General features: G+C 38.4%; 1 non-coding gene across 1 annotated transcript; it reads left to right on the forward strand.

Annotated features, from left to right (window-relative positions):
* Positions 1–7,360: 7,360 nt before the first annotated feature.
* On the forward strand, positions 7,361–7,467 carry LOC111889813 (small nucleolar RNA R71). Its single transcript, XR_002849635.2, has one exon. It is a non-coding gene; the product is annotated as a small nucleolar RNA R71 (small nucleolar RNA).
* The last annotated feature ends 4,341 nt before the right edge of the window (positions 7,468–11,808 follow it).

Here is an 11,808-nt window from a genome sequence, read left to right on the forward strand (position 1 = left end):
AATTTTAAAAATTTGCCGTGTTTAACGGTGGTCATGAAAAACCCTGTTCGCGGTTGGTGTCAGGTGAACCCCTGATGTGCACAAAAGTACCCACTAATTTTAATATTTATAACCTAACTAACTTAAACTAACTATGCACTTATAGGCAGTGTACCTAATCAGATTACAGTATAGCTTGGGTAAATAGGGTGTCGATCACAGGGAACGATGTTACTAATTAATCTATTTACTATTAAATTAACCTAATTATTAACAAGTTTAAAAGGGGTTTTATCTGATTTTACAAGATCAGATGAACTTAAATCAAATTCAATAAGTAAAAACACACTCTTGTTTAGCTTGAATCCATTTCTTCCTTATGGCTAGTTAATGATTACGGATTATTAAGTTGGTTTTTAGTTGTTTCAGTAATTTAGTTCTAACTTTACCAATAATTAACTAATTCATGTCAAACCATGTATGTTCACACATAATTAAACACAGAACTAATTATGAATGTAAATATGCCATGTAAGATTTGTTATATAAACGCAATTATAGTCACAATACACGTTCTTTAGCACAGCTAAGCTTATTTACTCTAATTACTAACTAAGATTGGTCAATCCTAGCTCTAACAATTCAATGTTCACTAAATCATTAGGTAAACAAGTTCATGCAGTTAATGGTCACTAAGCTACACAGAACATGCAATCAAGCAATTAGAAAAACAAACATAAGCATGCTAGGTAATACCAATCAAACACAAGCAATTTTTACCAACTAAACTTAATCCATAAAAATTGAGCTATTCATAAGTTGGAAGCTTCATCTAGCTAAACAAGAGTAGCTGGATTTAGCTGCTCATCATAGTAACTAACAAACTAACACATTTCAAAGTGTAATAAAACATGTTCTTAATTAACAAAATAAACTAAATTATGGACCTTCACTCTTTTTGATGTTGAAAGCTTTTTCCCAGAACTTTTCTCTCCTCAAAATCGTCTTCTGGAACTCCTCTTTCTAGCCAAAAGTTGCCTCTATTCGTAATGGTCAAGGATTTATATAGTTGCTGATATCCATAAATTCACGTCGTGAATAATAAGAAATTCACGTCGTGAGTTTGTAGATAATCGTGCCCATCAAGGATTCCTTCACCCCGCGTACATATCTTCTAGAACCAACGATTCACGTCGTGAATCCTTTAAATCTCACGCCGTGAATAAACTTTTTCCAGAGTTTCTTCACTTTTACTCTTTTAATTTCCAAAGTTTCTTTCTTTAACGATTTTAGTCCATTTTCTTCAAAATGTCTTCTTTTTTGCTGTAAATAACATTTAAGCTCATAAGTACCATTATTCTAAACAAATTACCAAATTTTTAATAAAAATGTACTTAAATATTGCCTAAAATTAAGTTTAAATATGGCAATATCAAAATACCGCACACTTAGACTTTGCTTGCCCTCAAGCAAATTTAAACTTAACCCTTGATTACTAACATTACATAGAACAATCTGACTTCAGCTTAGTCATTATGCCAAGACCTCAACGCATGCATTTGTGTCTAAAATTTTTCTAAAGTACCCCCATGCTTTAAATACTCACAATCTTCATAAACACTCGCCTACTTTTTCCGAACAATGCTCATTTTATGCAACCCTCCGAATCCATCCGCAAAAAACCTCCTTATCCTCAAGGTATTTTTAGTTGAGCAACCTAAGCATACATAATCTAGAGTTACAATCTACGATACCACTATGGAGCTCTTTTGGAATTCTTCACTTCTTTGACATGTGATCTTTGATTTCTTTGAATTCACCACCTTTGTTGTTTGATTTCTGGTATCTTCAACTTTTTGAATTTCTTGGAATTTTGATCTATTGATCTTCACTTTATTTGCTCCAAAATTCTTCAACTTTTCTTGCAATTCTCTTTTTTTTACATGTACCTCTCTTTTTTCACTCAAAACCTACATGCTTAAGTAGAGGCGCTCAACCTCAACCTTTATCGGCTAACGATAATAATTTTCCTGGATACATTTCAGGTTTAGGCTGCTAAACATATTGCATCCCTCAAACCAAGCGGGTTATGTTTTTGTTCCATGATTTCACTAAAATAAGGGAGGCCACAAATGCACTATAACGTGTATTGGCTCAACTAAACATTTGAACTTTCATCGGATCATCCCACATAACACTAGCAATTACAGTTCAAATTATTATTACTAGATTCAATTATTAACAATTTCAATTTTCAAATTTTCAATTTTACTATCAAATTCTATCATTATCTAGCAATTTACTTTTTCTACCCCTACCTTACACTTATTTCATACAATGCCCTCATTGTATGCATCAAAATTAAAGAAAAAGGAGAAAAAGGAACAAAATCCCTTGGGATAGTGGCGTGAACATCTCGAAAAGTGTGGAAAAACGTGCATCTTGAATATGGACTCCAAAAATAGAAACTTGGATCTTGAACTCGCGAAATAAGGAGTATACCGGCAAAACAAGAAATCGAGCCTTCAATCGTCTTCAAATGTGGTGTAAATCTCCAAAAGTAGTATGACCAATGTGGGAAAGCATACGCCACATTGTATGGTGGTAAAAATGAGCCAAAATAATCTTGAATATCTTTGACAAGAAGAATAGCATCAACCCATAGAAGACTAAAATGTCAAGGGACTTGAATCTGTAGAAATCTCATTTTCACGACGTGAGTGTGAGACAATTCACGACGTGAGATCGAAACTAAGCGTATTATGAGAACCTCCTGATAAATGACTCACGACGTGAATAATAAAAGTTCATGTCATGAAAACCGGGCAATCAGAAAAATATTGCCAATTCTTCTTCTAATGTCTTAATGTATTAAGACTCTTCTAAAGTCATCAGTTTATGACTCTTTCGCTGACTCTCCACTCTCTTGACTCACCCCACACTTATTTTGAAAATATGTGTCTCGACTCTCGGCATTAAACACTCCCGGCTAAAAACGTACGCATTCATAACTCGCTATCATCTCAAGGCGCTCCTAGCAATTTCTGAGAAACAACCAACAACGGAGAATAAAAGTAACATAATATTCAAAGTAGTTCTTAAAATCCCATAAAAACAAACTAAAAACAAACTAAAATAAAAATAAATAACGATCAATCGTCCTCCTCTTCCTCATGTGCTCCACTGGTTCCAGCTCCATCACCTCCGCGTCCACCATACTCCGACCATCGTGGGCAAATCAGGTAATGATACCCTAAATGAGGCGGCTGCTCCACCCCAATATGCCGAACAACATTCTCCATAGTGCCGCCTATCCAATTCACACTCAACGATAACTGGTCAAAATAACTAGCCATATCACTCCCAAAAGGCGCACCAACCATGGAAGCAGCTGGGTGTATCGGCTGCCCGCGGTCTCCCCTTCCTCTCACGTTCCTGCGCCTCGGTCTCGGCTCTGGCGCAGGTTGGTCGGCTGGCTGATCATCCTCATTATCACCCTCACCATCTGATGGAACTATGCCCCAATGCGATCCAAAATTTCTGACCACCCGCATAGTTTCCAAATATCCCATACCAAAGTCATGCTCGTCCACACACGTCATGGATCTAGTAATATCGGGAACAACCAAATGATAAGAACGGGCCGTACGAGTAACAAAATGCCCCCACAAATGGGGCTCCCAGGGCGCGAACTCGCAGCAGAATCGGCCAGAAAACGGGCTAGAAAATACGGGATGTTGCAACAAACACCAGGCTGTAAAATGCACCATAAGAAAAATAAGTTCTGCTTAGTCACTTTGTCGCCATGCCTCTTATGGTTGATGGAAAAGGTGATGAACCGGTGGAGTAAACGATGGATCGGGGACCAAATACTGCTCTCGGGAGATACTCTGGAATTAAACATCCCGGAGGCAATGTTATGCCAAAAAGAATACCCCGTGACACCCTCCTCATATCCTCTAGCAGCCCCACTCAAAAACATGCCAAACTCGGGAGCATAGCCTCCTGTCGATCATACAATCCTACTCTCCAAGCAAACTCAACCAGGCTGCACTCCAGGTACTTACCCCCCCAATCTAAATACCAACGCCTGTGGCCAATGTGGATCTTGAACCGTTTCCTGAAATGTCACCGTTGCGAAAAACTCGACACAAAACTCCTTGTAGACCCGCTCTGGCACCTGGAACAAATTCTGCCAACCAGAACAGGTAAACGAATACCCATCTCCAATGAATATCTTTGTCAAAAACGGGCCCACCCGGTCTACGAGCCCTACTTCCCTCAATCTTGTCCAATTGACTGTTGGAGCAACTACAATTTCCCTGTTGTAAAGCCATCCCAATCTGTTGTTCCAACGGGTCAAAACATCACGGGGCATTGTTGCGGGAAAATTGTAAAACGGGTGCAAACCCGCCACCCCAGCTTGAACCTCTCTTCTTGGAGCCATTCCTGCAAAAACAAGGAAAAAAACAGCCAAAACAAATATCCACAAATTAAACATAGAGGAAAATGAATTCTGTTCAGCCCCAGAATTCACGTCGTGAATCATGTAAGATTCACGTCGTGAATTCGCAATCCTAGAAGGCAGAATCGTAACAATCGGGGAAAAATCCAGTCAAAATATCTATGGGTTTTACTCCTATACTACTTCCAAACACTTAGCATGAACATTCAAAGGTTATTACGAACTTTAACGAATTAATTTCGTCATTTCACTCAATTAACAAACCCTAACCCTAAGTTCATCTACTAGGGCAAAAATTAAACTTAATAACCAATAATTAATACCTTTGTTGGAAGTATTACGTAAGCACAAGGGTGATTAGTAGAATTGTCGGCTAAAATCGCAACAATGGGGACCAAGGGGGGGGGGGGGGACCAATTTCTGCTTCCACTTCGTGACCAATAAACAATTGAAGGGTTTACTGGCTTTTAGGGATATATTATGTGGTCCCGTATTTTTTGAAAATTCACGTCGTGAATTCTGTAAGATTCACATCGTGAATAGTGTCTAGCTTAAGTTTGGGCCATGTACTCACGGACTGATTTTGGACTTGTTAGTCTAATGGGCTAAGCCATATCATGGATTATGTGTCCAGTTCATTCACAATTCACGTTGTGAATTGCTAAAAATTCACGTCGTGAATTAAGTCTGGAAGAGAAATTAATTTTGAGTTTAAACTAAGTTCTCAATTATCACTACTTCCATTTTAAGGTCCCTACATTATGTTCTAATAGAGTTGGATGACTTGATCTAAGTTTTTAAAACTAAAATGCAAAAAGAAAAAGAAAAAAAAAATTGCAAACCAAACTCGGGTTGCCTCCCGAGAAGCGCTTCTTTTTCTTGGAGTCTTGAGCTGGACTCCGTGCCTCCTACATTGAGTCCTCGGAAGAATCCACCACTAGGATCTTTTGTTCCGTGAATCGCCTCTTGTAAGCTTGAACTTGCCTTTTGTATGCCTTCTTTGAATTTTCTTTTTTAACTTTCACCTCTTCTTCAAGCTTGCGTTTTGTGCCCTTAGTTTCTTCCTTGCACTTCATCGCATCCTCCTCCTCTTTCACCACCGGCTTTGTCACTCTTGAAGTGACCTCCTCTTCATCACTTGTCATTTCCTCCTCCTCTTTGCTCAACCAAGAAGGTGGACTTTTGTAAGCTATGACTTCAACCAAAAATGGAACAGATGCTCTAGGTTTTTCTCTTTTGACTTGATGAACTGCCTTGATGTATTCTTCCATAATCTTTTCCAGTTCTTCTAGTTCATTGTCTTTGTTAATTGTGAACACCTCTTCTTGCACATGTTCCTTTGGGAAGCTATCTTCTATCCCAAAAACTTCTTTTTCATCTCTAACTCTCAAGGTGAGCTTAGACTCGCGGATATCAACAAGAGCTCCAGCAGTGTTAAGCTATGGACGGCCAAGGATAATTGGAACATCGGGATCTTCCTTCATATCCATTACTACAAAATCTATTGGAAAAACAAATTTTCCAATTTTTACCAAAATATCCTCCACTATGCCCCGGGGTTGTGTCACTGAACGGTTCGCCATGTGAATCGTCATTTTTGTAGCCTTTATCTTCTGAATTTCCAATTTTTTATAAAATGAAAAAGGCATCAAATTAATGCTAGCCCCAGAATCGGCTAAAGCATTAACCTTCAATTTATTACCAAACTCACACGGAAGAGTGAGGCATCCAGGATCCCCCATCTTCTCTGGTGTCTCTCCCAACACAACTTTTGAGCTTTGTTCACTTAAAACCACCTTAGACTGCTTCTTTAATTGCTTGCGAGTGTCTATCAGATCTTGCAGTAATTTTTGATGCTCGGGAGTTGTGGATAAGGACTCGAAAAAGGGAGTATTAATCAGGATCCCCTTCACATGCTTGACAAACTCTCTATGCTCTCTCTCCAGTGGACTAAGGGTAGCTTGGGAAGGAAAAGGCAAAGGCGGCTGATAAACCGAACCAACTACAGAATTTTTCTGTTCATGACGGGCCCATGTTGTGAACATACAAGGTTCACGTCGTGAATTCTGGAACTCAGCAGCTTCATGATTTTTGAGCTTGGTTTTCTTCATCTTTGGATCGGGCTGCTGTGGTTCTTCGTCCAATGCCTCCAGGAACTCAGAGATGACTTCTTCTTCAGTGTCTATGGCCATTACATGAGATTGGGTCTTTGTTTCGGTATTTTTCGGGGATAACTTCTCATGAACTAGAGTGGCTAGTTGACCAACTTGAACTTTAAGGTTATGGATGGAGGCTTGCTGATTCTTAATTAAATTTTGCTGTTCATTAATAGCAGAATCAGTGGCATCGTATCTTTTTTCCGAAGCTTCCATAAACTTCATCAACATAGTCTCTAGATCGGGTTTTTTCTCGGCTGGTGGCTGCTCCTTTTGATAAAAGCCTCGACATGTCTGCCTATACTTCTCTTCTTTTTGCTTCTTATACTCTTCATATGGCAGCCACTCCTTCTTCGGTTTCCTCCAATCCTCATCAAACTTATCCCCGCTTGAGTAGCACACTTGAGCTTTTCTGTTCCCAAACTCATCTAAATTGCAATCTTTGGTCAAGTGTGGACCACTACATCTCTCGCAACCCACTCTTATGACATGTATTGACTGGTCCATTTGTGTTATCCTTCGATCCAAATTATTCAGCATAGCCATCACAGCTACTATTTCTTCAGTTTGGGACCCTCTACTGCTTTTGATTCCATCTTGCCTAGGGTTGTGGTATTCGCGAGAGTGCTTCGCGAATTCTTCAATCAGCTCCTTAACCTCCCTTGGATTTTTCTTTGTCAAAGGTCCTTGAGAATCAAGAAGTTGTCTTGTCATAACGTTGACCCCATCATAGAAGATTGACATCTCTTGTTGCACATTTAGATCATGCTGAGGGCAATTTCTGAGCAAGCCCTTGTACCGCTCCCATGCTTCATATAATGACTCCCCCGGCTGTTGCTCAAAGTTGGCTATCGCCTTCTTGAGTTTGGCTATCTTGGATGGCGGGCAAAACTGGTCCAGGAATTGCTCACGCATTTGAGCCCAAGTGGTAATTGTACCCGGTGGAAGTGACTTTAACCACTCCTTAGCAGCTCCTTTGAAAGTGATGGGAAGCATCCTAAGCAAGACTGTGTTTCTGTTGACATTTGGGACATTGAAGTAATCCGCAATGTCGTTGACTTCATCTAGATGCTTAAAAGCATCCTCATGATCTTTCCCGAAAAATGGGATATCCTTCAGTGCATTCAAGATGTGCCCATTCAAATCGAATGTGGCAGTGGCAGGTATTGTGGGTTGGACTAAGCCGGGACCCATATCTTCTCAGATCCGCTTCTTGTAAGCTCCCATGGACATCTCTTCAATTGCTGCCATCTCGTTCCTTGGCTCGTTCTCGGGTTTGCTCGTGTGTTCTTCAAATTCCGGCTCGGTATCGTATTCGGACTCGGTTTGGACGAGTGTTTGGTCAAAGTGCTCAAATTTGCTCTTGTGCCTCGCGGATGAACTTGACTCTCCTGTCTTCTTTCCTGACTTCCTTGAAAAAGCTGACTTCAATTCTTGTAAGGGCGTCTTTTTCTTGTGAATTGCAGACTCGGGATCTTCAAGTGGTGGCACCAAGGGTGTGTTTGAGCCTCTGGTCATGAACTCTTGCAACTTGCTAAACTAAAAAAAACATAAAACTGAACTAAAATAAGAAAATACTAAAAACAGAAATCTCAGCTTTCACGTCGTGAATTTATTAAAACTCACGTCGTGAATTCTGTGACAGAAAACAAAATCTTTGTTATATGCTAACCAGCTAAGCTAAAATTAACAAATAAATAACTAATTAACTTTTTTGCAGATTTTATTCCACAAAAGGGGGTCGATTAATATAATGCAACTAAATAAACTAATAATCTAAGCCGTTCCCCGGCAATGGCGCCAAAAACTTGATGTGCACCAAAGTACCCACTAATTTTAATATTTATAACCTAACTAACTTAAACTAACTATGCACTTATAGGCAGTGTACCTAATCAGATTACAGTATAGCTTGGGTAAGTCGGGTGTCGATCACAAGGAATGGTGTTACTAATTAATCTATTTACTATTAAATTAACCTAATTATTAACAAGTTTAAAAGGGGTTTTATCTGATTTTACCAATAATTAACTAATTCATGTCAAACCATGTATGTTCACACATAATTAAACACATAACTAATTATGAATGTAAATATGCCATGTAAGATTTGTTATATAAACGCAATTATAGTCACAATACACGTTCTTTAGCACAGCTAAGCTTATTTACTCTAATTACTAACTAAGATTGGTCAATCCTAGCTCTAACAATTCAATGTTCACTAAATCATTAGGTAAACAAGTTCATGCAGTTAATGGTCACTAAGCTACACAGAACATGCAATCAAGCAATTAGAAAAACAAACATAAGCATGCTAGGTAATACCAATCAAACACAAGCAATTTTTACCAACTAAACTTAATCCATAAAAATTGAGCTATTCATAAGTTGGAAGCTTCATCTAGCTAAACAAGAGTAGCTAGATTCAGCTGCTCATCATAGCAACTAACAAACTAACACAATTCAAAGTGTAATAAAACATGTTCTTAATTAACAAAATAAACTAAATTATGGACCTTCACTCTTTTTGATGTTGAAAGCCTTTTTCCAGAACTTTTCTCTCCTCAAAACCGTCTTCTGGAACTCCTATTTCTAGCCAAAAGTTGCCTCTATTCGTAATGGTCAAGGATTTATATATTTGCTGATATCCATAAATTCACGTCGTGGATAATAAGAAATTCACGTCGTGAGTTGTAGATAACCGTGCCCATCAAGGATTCCTTCACCCGCGTACATATCTTCTAGAACCAACGATTCACGTTGTGAATCCTTTAAATCTCACGCCGTGAATAATCTTTTTCCAGAGTTTCTTCACTTTTACTCTTTTAATTCCCAAAGTTTCTTTCTTTAATGCTTTTAGTCCCTTTTCTTCAAAATGTCTTCTTTTTTGCTGTAAATAACATTTAAGCTCATAAGTACCATTATTCTAAACAAATTACCAAATTTTTAATAAAAATGTACTTAAATATTACCTAAAATTAAGTATAAATATGGCAATATCAACCCCCAACCAGGCCATCAACTCCACCCTATATAAGGGTTGAGTGGGTTTCATTCCCACCTTAGACTCTCTTTCTCTATAAACCTGGTTTTGGTCAAAAATCACACCTTCGAGCTTCAAATCGGTAAGTTAACCTCCTTAGGCTGTTGTTTATCTCATCTAGCTTGCAAATTCGTGTTTAAATTACCCAAAACCCTCAAGAACATGAGTTTACAGTCCAGGAACACCTTCATGGACCGTAAACACTCATAAATGGGGTTTTAATGCTCAAAAACCCTTCCAAACCACTTACGGAGCTTAGATACGAGTGGACTTACACACACGAACTTATAACACCAAAAACCGGTCGAAGAGCATTCCTAGACCGTAAACCCATCTTCAAGGACCTTAAACACATGTTTGGGTGTTAAACTACCGCTTAAACACCTCCAAAGGCTTCTATGAACTTCCTTGAGTGCATAGAACCTTGTATTCCTTCTTGAGATGCACCAAAGCATACACAAATATGTCACACTTGATTTTACGGCCCAAGAAGGTTCTTGGACCATAAACACCCTTTTTTAGACCATAAACACCCCCAAAGGGTGTAAAAGTGCCCTTAACACTTTGTATGGCTTGGAATTGGACCTAGAACTTTGTATGCTTAACCTACAACCACCAAAACACATGATTTATGGACTAACATGAGTTTACTGCCGTAAACTCATGTGTATAAGGTAGTAAACTCCCCAAGAACATCTCCTTAGACCGTAAACACCTTTCCAAGGTGTTTAAGTGCCTTTAACACCTTCCTATGCTCATAAAAGTGACTAGAACTTTACGTGCATGAGTTAGAACCACCAAAAAACAAAGGAAATGGAAAAACATGAGTTTACGACCGTAAACTCATGTGTTTATGGCCGTAAACTCCTCAAGGAGTGGTCATGGACCGTAAACTCCATAAAGTGTCCATTTTGAGCCCCAATCACTTCCTTAGCCCTTGATTCGACTCTAGCATGATTCAATGAGTGTTATAAGGCCTTGAAGCATCCAAGAACACACCACCCATGAGTTTACGGCCGTAAACTCATGGGGATACGGTCTTAGGGCCGTAAACTCTATAAAGAGTTTACTCTTGAAGAGTAAACTCCCTCACTAAGCCATACACTCCCTTAGATGCTATCCGGGACACTCCTAGCACTTTACCAAAGTGCTTTCCGCTCATTAAGATGCGTATACATGTTTAATTAGTATTATAATTACTAATTGTATGTAAACATATGTCATCATATGTTAATAGGTCACTAAGTGTGTTGAAGTCTTTACTTGACACCGAGCACCCAACCGACACCTCCATCCAATCCACTTACAACAGGTGAGTTCATACCCCTTAATGAACCTTTTTAAATGTTTTTACATGCTTTTTTATGGGGGGAATACAAGTTAAAACATGCTAGTTATCATGTCAATCATATGTGATTGATAACCCGCATGCACAAGGATTTATTACACTGTCAGCTGTTTTACCAAGTATGGTACTATAAATGGTTTTCCAAAACATCTTTACTTGTTTAAATCTCTTCTCAAATTGACTCTCGCGCTGTATGTTTTACTTCAAAACTAGTTACAACAGTATTTGAAACAAAGGTTTTTCTTTACTTATATTGTTTTATCAAGGTTATATTCAAAACTTGTTTATGAAAGATTTTCAAGGATTTCTAAAGGTCTTCAAACTTATTTTACAAAAGGATACCAAGTTATGATTTTATTAAGTGTAAAGGTTTTCCAAGGTTTTTATCAAAGTTTTCTTCCATGCTTCTATGTTTCTACTTCGTTAAATGCTACTACTGTGTTAAGTACTTCTACTTCGTTAAATGCTACTACTTCGTTAAGTACTTCTACTTCGTTAAATGCTACTACTTCGATAAACGCTTCTACTTTGTTATCCGCTTCTACTTTGTTAAACGCATCTACTTCATTAAACGCCTCTACTTCGTTAAACGCTTCTACTTCATTAAATGCATGCCTGTACTTGTATAGTTATATAAATAATGTTTAAAGGTCTTAGGAAGGCTAGTTCGCCCTATTTCCTTTTCCTCGTTTGGATGTGGTCTGGTGGGATCGGATATCCGTCCGAAGGTCGTTTAATCATTAATTATATATCATGTATACATGTATAGACATGAAGGTTTACATCGATCAGTTCATTTCCCTTGGGTAGCAAG

This window comes from Lactuca sativa, chromosome 9, assembly GCF_002870075.4.
Source record: "Lactuca sativa cultivar Salinas chromosome 9, Lsat_Salinas_v11, whole genome shotgun sequence".
In the NCBI taxonomy this organism is placed as follows: domain Eukaryota; kingdom Viridiplantae; phylum Streptophyta; class Magnoliopsida; order Asterales; family Asteraceae; genus Lactuca; species Lactuca sativa.